This window comes from Mustela lutreola, chromosome 5 (genome assembly GCF_030435805.1).
Source record: "Mustela lutreola isolate mMusLut2 chromosome 5, mMusLut2.pri, whole genome shotgun sequence".
NCBI lineage: Eukaryota > Metazoa > Chordata > Mammalia > Carnivora > Mustelidae > Mustela > Mustela lutreola.
Window position 1 is genome coordinate 96,388,254 of NC_081294.1, and position 11,829 is coordinate 96,400,082.

The 11,829-nt window shown below is 42.9% G+C and overlaps 1 long non-coding RNA gene across 1 annotated transcript in view; it reads left to right on the forward strand.

The window, feature by feature from the left end:
• The window catches only part of LOC131832308 (uncharacterized), a 90,137-nt gene extending 78,977 nt beyond the window's left edge, over positions 1–11,160 (forward strand). The window contains exon 3 of the long non-coding RNA XR_009353990.1: positions 11,074–11,160. This is a non-coding gene — a long non-coding RNA (uncharacterized LOC131832308). The remainder of the gene's footprint in view (positions 1–11,073) is intronic.
• Positions 11,161–11,829: the final 669 nt, after the last annotated feature.

The window sequence follows — 11,829 nt, forward strand, 5'->3', positions numbered from 1 at the left end:
TTCTTGAGAAAGGCTTGTACTGCTATATATTTTCCTCTCAGGACTGCCTTTGCTGTGTCTCACAGATTTTGAACCATTGTGTTTTCATTATCATTTGTTTTCATGAATTTTTTCAATTCTTCTTTAATTTCCTGGTTGACCCATTCATTCTTTAGAAGGATGCTGTTTAGTCTCCATGTATTTGGGTTCTTTCCATACTTCCTCTTGTGGTTGAGTTTACCTTCAGAGCACTGTGGTCTGAAAATATGCAGGGAATGATCCCAATCTTTTGATACCAGTTGAGACCTGATTTAGGACCCAGGATGTGATCTATTCTGGAGAATGTTCCATGTGCACTGGAGAAGAATGTGTATTCTGTTGCTTTGGGATAGAATGTTGTGAGTATATCTGTGATGTCCATCTGGTCCAGTGTGGGCATAGATATTTAAAATTGTTAGATCTTCTTGTTGGACAGACCCTTTGAGTATGATATAGTGTCCTTCCTCATCTCTTATTACAGTCTTTGGCTTAAAATCTAATTGATCTGATATAAGGATTGCCACCCCTGCTTTCTTCTGATGTCCATTAGCATAGTAAATTGTTTTCCACCCCCTCACTTTAAATCTGGAGGTGTCTTCAGGTCTGAAATGGGCTTCTTGTAGGCAACGTATAGATGGGTTTTGGTTTTTTATCCATTCTGATACCCTGTGTCTTTTAATTGGGGCATTTAGCCCATTAACATTCAGGGTAACTATGGAGAGAGATGAATTTAGTATTGCCTGTAAGGTGACTGTTACTGTATATGTATATTGTCTCTATTCCTTTCTGATCTACCACTTGTAGGCTCTCTCTTTGCTTAGAGGACCCCTTTCAATATTTCCTGTAGAGGTGGTTTGGTGTTTGCAAATTCTTTCAGTTTTTGTTTGTCCTGGAAGCTTTTAATCTCTCCTTCTATTTTCAATGATAGCCTAGCTGGATATAGTATTCTTGGCTGCATGTTTTTCTCGTTTAGTGCTCTGAAAATATCATGCCAGCTCTTTCTGGCCTGCCAGGTATCTGTGGATAAGTCAGCTGCCAATCTAATATTTTTACCATTGTAGGTTATAGACTTCTTTTCCCGAGCTGCTTTCGGGATTTTCTCTTTGTCACTAAGACTTGTAAATTTTACTATTAGGTGATGGGGTGTGGGCCTATTCTTATTGATTTTGAGGGGCGTTCTCTGAACCTCCTGAATTTTGATGCTCGTTTCCTTTGCCATATTGGGGAAATTCTCCCCAATAATTGTCTCCAGTATACCTTCTTCTCCCCTCTCTCTTTCTTCTTCTTCTGGAATCCCAATTATTCTAATATTGTTTCACCTATCTCTTGAATTCTCCCCTCATGGTCCAGTAGCTTTTTGTCCCTCTTTTGCTCAGCTTCTTTATTCTCTGTCATTTGGTCTTCTATATCGCTAATTCTTTCTTCTGCCTCATTTATCCTAGCAGTGAGAGCCTCCATTTTTTATTGTACCTCATTAATAGCTTTTTTGATTTCAACTTGGTTAGATTTTAGTTCTTTTATTTCTCCAGAAGGGCTTTTATCTCTCCCGAGAGGGTTTCTCTAACATCTTCCATGCCTTTTTCGAGCCTGGCTAGAACCTTGAGAATTGTCATTCTGAACTCTAGATCTGACATATTACCAATGTCTGTATTGATTAGGTCCCTAGCCTTCGGTACTGCCTCTTGTTCTTTTTTTTGTGGTGAATTTTTCCGCCTTGTCATTTTGTCCAGATAAGAGTATATGAAGGAGCAAGTAAAATACTAAAAGGGTGGCAAAGACCCCAGGAAAATACACTTTAACTAAATCAGAAGAGACCCCAAATCATGTGGAGGTGGAGAAAGGGGATAAAAAGGGGTTCAGAAAAAAAAAGAAACAAGTAAAAAAAGAAAACAAATAAAGAAAGAATATATAAAAGAAAAAAATATATATATATCTTAGATAAACTAGTTAAAAAACATTAAAAAAGAAAAGGGTAAAAGTTAAAAAAAAATTAGCAGAAGAAAAAAAATTGAAAAAAAAATTAAATTACCTGCAAGACTAAAGAATCATGGGGAGAAAGCCATGAGTTGCTTGTTTTGCTTTCTCTTCCTCTGGAATTCCTGTGCTCTCCTTGGTATTGAACCTGCACTCCTTGGTAGGTGAACTTGGTCTTGGCTGGATTTCTTGTTGATCTTCTGGGGAAGGGGCCTGGTGTAGTGATTCTCAAGTGTCTTTGCCCCAGGCGGAATTGCACTGCCCTTACCAGGGACCAGGTTGAGTAATCTGCTCAGGTTTGCTTTCGGGAGCTTTTGTTCCCTGAACGCTTTCCGTAGATTTCTAGAGGACGAGAATGAAAATGGCAGCCTCCCAGTCTCTGGCCCGGAGGAGCCGAGAGCTCAGGGCCCCACTCCTCAGTGAGCCCTCAGAGAATAGCACCCAATCACTCCCGTCTCTCTGGCCTCTGGCTGCGCTCCGAGCTCACTGAGCCTGCGACCAGTTCAAGGTAACCCTGAGCTGAGAGCTCACTCCTCGGCTCTGTCTCTGTAGCCAGCTTCCCCGTTCTAATACGTGCAAGCTCTGTGACACTCAGACACCCCCGATCCTTCTGTGACCCTGCGGGACCTGTGGCCACGTTGACCCCGCGTGGGCTTCACCCCGTTTTTTTGCCTCTGGAGCAATGTCCCTCAGTGGAACAGAGTTTTAAAAGTCCTGATTTAGTGCTCCGTTGCTCTGCCGGTTGCTGGGAGCCAGCCCCTCCCCCTGCGGTCTATCTTCTCTTCTTCTCCATCTGTCCTACCTTTCAGAAAGTGGTTGATTTTCTGTTTCTAGAATTGCTGTTCTTCTTCTCTTTGATCTCACGTTGGATTTGTAGGTGTTTGCAATGTTTAGATAAACTATCTAGCTGATCTCCTGCTACCTGATGTTGTCTCAGCCTGCTACTTCTCCATCATCTTGACTCTCCACAGGAATGCAGTATTTTTGACTTGTAATCCTTCCTTCATGATTTCCTCCCTTTATCTCCATTCCTTCTCTTGAATACTATAAAACACACTAGTGGTTTCTTACCAACATTCATTTCCCAACCTTCTTATTTGCTAACAGAACTTGCTTTTATTCAAGTTATTATCTATATAATATGGCCAGAGATGACTGAAGAGATTTATTGAGGAGAAAGTTATTTTATTTTCAGTGTTGATGTAGAATTAAAGCAAACTCAAACTAAGAAAAGTTAAAAGGAACTAAACTATTGACTCTCCAGTATGAAAGAAACTCATTCATTTGTCTGTCTACTCATCCCAGAAGGACTGGTGTATGTGCAACAATGTAGTAGGCATTGGATGCTAATGGTGAACAAAACAGGTAGGATTGTTTCCCTTGTAACAAGTAGGATTTTCCCCTTTGTGTGTGTGTTTGTGTGTGTGTTGGATGTGTGCAGTAGTGTTCCAGAGAGAGGGAGTATCATGTGTAAAAACCTGAAACTGAGATGATCATGACATGTTGGAAGAACTGAAAACAAGTCAGTTTGAATGAAGTGGGAAATGGTGACATATGTGGGCAAACATATACAGAGAGGAGTGTCATGAAGGTTTTTTTTGGCCATATTAGGAGATTTATCCTGAGAATAATGGGAATTTTTGGAAGTATTTGAACCAAGGCAAAGCATTTCCCACAACATCCAGGTGGATCCTGCAGGAGATTAATCTGAAGGGTGAGAGAGGAAGCAGTAAAAACAGAGGAAGCTATGGAAGGTCATTAGCCTATTTGTGCCTAAATTTTTTCATCATGGAACATGTGAAAAAATGATATTTTTTACACATTGTTTAAACTGGAGGGAATTTGTAGCCCCTGATTAGGCTTCCAGCTGTCGGAGGCGACAAGCCTGGGGATTTGTGCTCCTAGGCCAGTTCTACTGGCTGAAGAAAATCTGGTATCTAGGCATTTCTGTACACCTGTAAGCCATTGTCTACACATCTGTTGGAAAGTTCTGCTTTAATCCTATCTCTGTTGCTTACCTTCTCTCTTTTAAGACCTTGAATGTGAAATGCAAATGATTTCAAGGAGAAGGAGGTCCTTTGGCTGAATTGCCACCAGTTGCTTTCCAGCTTCCTACTACCTCTCTGTCTGGTCCTCTCCTTGTAGCTTCTAAATGACTCAGCACTTTCAGATAATTGTGATTTCTTGGTAACTTTCTCTACCACCTTTCAGATCCACACAGTCAAACCTCTAGGTACATTCCCTCAGGGCTCTAAGCCAAGGAGATGACAGTGGGTACAACGGTGACGTCAATTGGTTCAGTCACACTAATGTTTAAGACGACACAGTCTTACCCCACCAGAATAGTAACACACAAGTGTCAAGAAGGTCATTAATGTGAGATTATACCTGTAGGATTTTTTGACTAGGAACACACTAACACAGCTGAGGTGAAAAGTAGAGAGGAATTGGAAGTAGCAAGGATACCCACAGAGCCCCTGACTCAACCTCTCAGAGCACAGTTATTTGCTAGGTAGATTAAAGTGGTGCTTAATTTGCATAAAAAAAGGAGTTAGGCTTTGTTGGAGACTGCAGTGCCTCTAGGCTGTGCTCCATAATAAACAATACTTTGTAGTCAGGGAATTTGTTTCATCAAAAAGCCTCCTGGAAAGTTCTAACAAGCATTTTGTAATTAAATTTCAAAATATCCCTATGAAGCAGACAGTGGACTGTTTTTCTGCCTTGTTCAGAAGGAAACCTACTGAGACATGAAGAGGTTGAAAGACCTGTGACAGGGGACATCCCTAGAAGGCCGGCCTCTTGATCTCTGGATTTCCCACAGAGCTGATAGGAGGTGATGGTTCACTTATCATGTCCATGAGAGTAAGTAATGCATCTGCAAAGAGGAAGGATATCAATAGGGTGAGCAGACTGATGCTTCACTAATTCTGTAGACCAGTGGATCTCTACTTCAGTGACATCATATGTATCACTAGGCCACTCTCAAGTTTTTTATCTAGCCAGGGCCCAAATACCTGGACAATCTCATTCAGTTTGTCAGGTTAGGACCAAGCCTGTGTATCTTCAAGTAAGTGTTTCTGAGTGATCTTAATATAGACTGTGTTAGTTTGCTGGGGCTGTCATTACAAAATACCACAGACCCAGTGGCTTAAGCAATAGAAATGTATTTTCCCACAGTTGTGGAGGTTAGAAGTATGAGAGACAAAGATATGGGTGGGACTGGTTCCTTCTGAGGCTCTTCTCCCTGGCTTACGGATGGCTGTCTTCTCCAGGTTTCACATGGTCTTCTGTCTGTATTCATCTGTGTCCCCCAACTCTTCTTCTTCTTCTTCTTTTATAAAGATTTTATTTATTTATTTGACAGAGAGAGACATACTGAGAGAGGGAACACAAGGAGCGGAAGTGGGAGAGGGAGAAGCAGGCTTCCCGCTGAGCAGGGAGCCCGATGCGGGGCTAGATCCCAGGACCCTAGGATCATGACCTGAGTTGAAGGCAGACACTGAACGACTGAACCCAGGTACCCCCCCAACTCTTCTTTTTATAAGGACACCAGTCATATTGGATTAGAGTCTACCCTAACATCTTCATCTTTTTTTTTTTTTTTTGAGATTTTATTTATTTATATGACCAAGATTCCAAGTAGTCAGAGAGGCAGGTGATGGGAGGGGGGAAACAGGCTCCCCGCTAAGCAGAGAGCCTGATGCAGGGCTCAATCCCAGGAACCTGAAGTCATGACCTGAGCTGAAGGCAGAGGCTTAATCCACTGAACCACCCAGGCACCCCCCTAACATCTTCATTTTAACACAATCACTTCTGTAAATAACATTTCCAAATATAGTCACATTCTGATGTACTAAAAATTAAGACTAAAGCACAAATGTTTGGATACTGTGGCAGGGAATGAGGCAGGGGGGGGGTAGGACAGTGGGGGATAGGGAGGTGGGAGCGTGGGGAGTGCACGTTGGGAGATCAGGATACAGTTCAGCTCATAGCATAGGCCAAACTTGGCACTGCTACAGGCTGACTCATCATTTGGGGCTTTAAGGTAGAATAGGCTTTAAGATGGCGAGGACTTGCCCTCTGTTTTATAGATAAAAGAAGCCTAGGGACAAACACCTTTTCAAAGTAAAGTGATGGTCAGCACCACACCTTCCTGCCACCATCCAGGATGGTTGGAACATTCCTTATTTATCCACTGAGCAGGACATGCCGCCAGGTGCTTGGTTGGTAGAGGTCAAATGAACGACTCAGAGGATGAGTTCCTCCAGTGATACGTTCCCTACACCGCTCATCCTCATATCTTCAGAAGAGGTTATTTTCATATTGTGAGAGGGATAATGAGATGACAATTCTAGAAATACAAAGTCTCTTTCTAAGCAACAGTTCAGAGAAGCTTGGTAAAAGGAAGAGACAGTTTTTTCCCAGAGCTCTGTTTCATTTCTTGGAGGTGTTTTCTTCCATAGAAGTAGACAGCAAACTTCCTTTGACCAGAATCACCAAGAGAGTGGCGATTCCACTCCACTTTCTCAGGACATGTTCCCCATCTTATGTCGTTGGCTTGACGATCAATGTCTAAGTGTATTTCTAACTAGATAATAGCATAGATGGCTATGTCCACGGCCAGGATAAGATTCTTAAACCTATTCTATGTGTCACTGAGGCAGGGAAAAGTATCTGTAGCTTTGCTCCTGAAGGCACCTACTATGGGGAGAAAAACTGCACCCATTACTCACTGCTACCAATCCTGTGGCAGTGGGGCCTAGAGATAAGGATGGTTTGAGGGAGACTGCTCCTTGGCACAAAGCAAGGAGCTTACACTTGCCAGTGGCAAACTTATTATTCTTACCAGTGTAATTCAGAAGCCAGGGTTTCTAGAATCTGCAGTTTGTTTATGTCTTCCCATCTCTATCCCACAGAACTTCCTTGGGAACATGGAGACTTAGCACACTTGGCCCCTGGGCCTGGCAACCACACCCCCCATTCTGTGACATCCGACACAGTGGCCCTGGCGTATTAAAGAGATTATGTAGACCCACCGTGTGGCATGGTGTACCCCTGTAGCCTTTTCAGGCGCAGTTTTAAAAGTCAGCAGCTGCAGTAATTCACTATAAACTTCCCACAAGGCTTTTGAACCTAACAAATAGACTGTGATTTTACAAGACCAGGGTTGTGTCCCCTTAAAGCTCACCTACCACAGCATATGTAACCGTGATGGGGATTTTGTGAGATTTATGACCTCCTCTCTAGGAAGGTAGTGAATTTTTCTAACCAGTTCATGTGACCTTGCTGCTTTGAGACAGCTGAAGCGGGAGCGAAGCGAGGGTTTTCTAATGGGACTTAACCCCTTCTCCATCCCCGTAACCCAGGTCCCAGTATTTATACCAGTGTCCTGCACACACGCATTCCTCTTTCTCCTGTGTGGACTCACCTCTTGGAGGTTTGAGGCCTCTGGGACATGCAGCAGCTTCCTCACCTTGGTGCTACCACCTGGTCTCTCTAACCCGGTGGTTGTCCACCGAGGGTGGTGTTGCCTGTCTTCCTCAGAAGACATTTGGTAATGTCTGGAGGCTTTGTGATTGTCATACCTGCTACTGGCATCCAACAGGCAGGGGTCAGGGATGCTGCTGAACACCCTGCACAGGCCAGCCGTGCCACAGCAAAGAATCATCTAGCCCAACATGCTCACAGTGCTAAGGTTGAGAAACCATGCTCTGAGCAATGACCGCCTCGTTACCCTGTCCACAGTTTTTGGTCGGGACTTCCTCGTGCTGCCCACTTCTGCTGTTTTAGAGATGAACCCCTGCATCCCTCCCCACCTCCTGAGCCCTTCCTTCTCTCCCAGGGCTCCACTGCTCTGTGCCCACCCCTCTTTCTCTTAAATCCTTCATCATTTCTCCTACAATTCCTTCTTTCCTCTTTGTCATAAATAGGGAGCAGATTTTCCCAACTTAGTGGGAATCCACAAAAAACAAAATACAGTAAATGATGGATGATTCAAAAACTTCTCTAAGACCTTTGAAATCTTTCTTTTTTATTGGAAAATTTCTCCTTGGACTAGAAACACCTTCCTTCCTCTGTTCTTCCCCCCTCCCCACCTCATTTTTTTTTTAAATTCTGGATTCTTTTACCTCTGTCCCTTATAAGGCCTTAGCTTCGACTTCAGGCTTCACTGGATTCAGCCTTGTTGACGACTCACTTTTTCATAAAGCTCTCTTCTTCCTTGTTTGCAGTGCGCACATGTATCTCCATCTGAAGCCTCTCTGCTGTCTCTCTTTAATAATTGTTAATGGATGATACAGTGACAAAATTCAGAATTTTTTCAACGGAATTTTCTTGCCACATGGTGTCAATAACAACTCTCAGCATCTGATGTGTGAATAGTGAATTGGCAACAGGTTTTGGGTAGCATTAGAAATCTCTTTCATCAACATCTTTTATGAATCACAAAATGCTGTCTCTGCCTTTGAGTGTCCCTTTCTACAGCAAAATGGAGTGAAAACATATGATGGTCATCTCTCCATCTTTAACAGCCATGGGGCTTCTTCTCATATGAGTGGCTCCTATTATCCTACTCCTCTGAGATTTCTTTTGTTAGTATGACTTCAGTTTTTACTTTTATTTGGATGAATCCTGTATCCAAACACCCAACTGTATTTTCTCTTAGAATAATAGAAGACTCCTGTATTCTTCTCTGACCTTCTTGAAATTTTCTGCCCTAATAAAACCTTTGCTGTGACGTTTGGATTTTTGCTGGTCTCTGCAGCAGGAGTGGCCAGGCTGGTCTACCCATTGGGTGGGTTCCTGCTGAGGTATGACTGGCCCCTTTGGTTTTTTGAAGTGTTCTTTTAACACTCATGGTCTTGGGGCCATTGTGGGTTTCCTGCCCACAGAGGCATCTTCCATCTTTCCCTGAACCTTTGCCATTCTATGGTTTCTCTCAGAATGTCAGCATCTCCTCATGGGGAACCAAAGATTTCTTGGGCCCCCTCACATCCCACACAGAGTGTGGTGTGCTGAAATGCTCTTGCATCATTTTTCCTCCTGCTGCCTTCCCCAGCACTATTACTTCTGTGTTATCTCCGTATTGGTGCCAAATTGTAGGTTAGGGTTTGTCTAGGGGCTTATAGGCGAGTCTTCACTGTGAGTAGGAAGGCAAGCCAGTATCCCCAATGTCAATCATCTACTATTTCTTAAGCACCCCCGCCCCGCACCTTCCATTCCTAAATTCACTCTCTCCTTTTCCCCCACTGGTCCCCAGATCAAGCCAAATCAAACCAAACTAAACTGGCTGCAGGGGTTTTCTTTTTGTGCGGCTGTGCCTTTCCTGACACAGCGTTAGTGCAGGAACCTCCACAGCCACTGTGGAGTTTGGGTTGGTACAAGCTGATTTTGCCCTTGGTAATTGAACCCTCTTTTTTCTAAATGCTTGTAATGCTTTGAGTCTGCAATACTCAAAGATGGTGCTTTGTTGTATTGCTAGTTATATTTTGTCCCATGTCCTACCTCCACAGCTTGTTGCAAGACATTCAGGGTCTCTACACCTTTATGATGTATTTGATAAGGTATTTGACCTTTGTCGCCAGTTTCTGACACAGAGTCCCCAAAGCCCTTTTAATTCCCTAAGTGATAAGGGTGATGGGAACATCTTTTGTTCTGAGGAGCTATAGATTAAGTTAGTCACCAGTGGCCAATGATTGAATCATGCCTACCTAAGGGAAGCTTTTCAAAAACCGCTAACTGATGAGATTTGAGGAGCTTCACAGTTGGTCAGCACATTAACACGTGGGAGGACAGCACATGCGAAGAGGGCATAGAAGCTTTGTGCACGCTCCTCCATGCCTTGCCCCATAAATATCTTCCACTTGGCTCTTCCTGAGTTGTACCCTTTATAAAAAACTGGTAAATGCAAGCATAGTATGTTCCTGAGTTCTGTAAACCATAGTAACAAATTAGTGAACCTGAGGGAAAAAGTTGTGGAAAATCCCAATTTATAACTGGTCTGAAATATGGAAGTCCTGGGATGCATGGCTGGTGCAAGACTAGTCTTTTGGGACTAGTCTGCTGGGACTAAGCCCTTAACACGTGGGGTCTGTGCTAGCTCTGGGTAGTTAGTGTCAGGATTTAATTGAATTGTTGGATGCCCAGTTGGTGTCTGGACAATCAGAGAATTGGTTGCTGTGAGAGAAAAAGAAAACCCTCTCGTTCAATGTCAGGAGTGTAAAAATGAGTAAAAGCAGCTCACTGTCACATGTTTCTTTGCATTCCTAAGGCTTAGCAATATACTATGTATCTCAGTAATTTTGACAGATTCTCTACTACTGTTTTAGAAAATGCTTTGGACCAGTGGGGGCAAGTGCTCAATATTATAATTCATTTTGAGTTGAAACTCAAGAAAAAGTCAGAAACTACTAGTCAACCTCTCTTATGGAGTTCTTTCCTCCTCTTTTAATGGAGGTGGTTACATTTCATTTAAGTCCAGGTGCCTAATTATCTTCATTCCTCAATAAATGGAAGTCATGATATTTTCAGGTTCATTTGTCTCATGTGGTAACGATGAGTGAGATATTTAACCTCCATTTTCAAGTTCACAAGTACCCTGTGAATGTGGGTTAGAAGGAGTGAATACGGGGAGGTGGGAGATATCCTAATAAAGTATAAGTAATGGACCCAAACCATGATTTTAAGTAAAATTCTATCTGATATGGTAAGTTACAAACACATTGTTTGAAGATTATTATTGCCTTAGCTTATAATAAGGCTGTTTTTAAAAGCTGTTGGTTGATGAGGCACTCCCTCCAGAGATAAAATTTAACCCCCAGACTGCATCACAGTAAAGACACCCCACCCCTCCCCGCATTTGATTTGTGTCTAGTGAACTAGCAGTAAGCTGGATGTCACTTGTGACCTCTTCCATGGGAACTACGTGAGCTGTTGATTGTTTACTTCTGCCCTATGTCTAACATTTAGATATTTTCCTCTGATCCTCCAAAGAGGAAATGTGGAGATACACAGCCCCATCTGTTTACTGAGATCTATAAAATGAATATTCTCTCTTTTCTTGTCCTCATGTCTGCCATCCAGGTAGCATGTTCCTGTGAGGTCGTTCCAGATACCTCACCGAGAATTCCATGTATGGAAGGAAGACAGATAAAGGTAGCTCGATTTGGTGTAAGTAATTGCATTTCACTTTCTCCTCTGAGTCCCTCTCGATCAGTTGGATCTAAATGGAATATAATCCCTTTGAATTCATTAGAAACTCCACGTGGTGGCCATCTGTTACAGATGGTGTGATCGGCTCCCTTAGTGGTATCCATAGTACTGTGGTCTCCTGAACAGCAGCTTCAGTATCATCACCCAAGAACTTGGTAGGAATTCAGAATCTCTGGCCCCATTTCAGACGTACTGAATTGTAAACTCCTGGCCATGTGTGTTCTAACAAACTCTCTGGTGATTCCAACGCACACTAACATTTAAGGGCTGCTGTAGTACCACTCTGCTTCTCACAGCGTCTTGGGCAGAAGTATTAGATCCCCAGAATACTTGTGAAAATGCCGAATATTGGACCCCAACTCTGACTAACTGAAGCAGATTCTCCCCTTTTTACAAAGTACCCAGAATATTTGTATGTCCAGGGAAGTTTGAGAAGCCATGCCTTGTGTTTTGTTCAATGCAGGCTGTGCATCGGAATCACCAAAAAAAAAAAAAGCCCCAGAGATTTAAATTGACTTGCTGTGACATGTAGTCTGGGTGTTTGGATTCTTAAAGCTTTCCCACATAGTTCTCATCTGCAGCAAAGTATGAGAACCATGGCCTTATGTCATGCTAGAGACTGGAAAA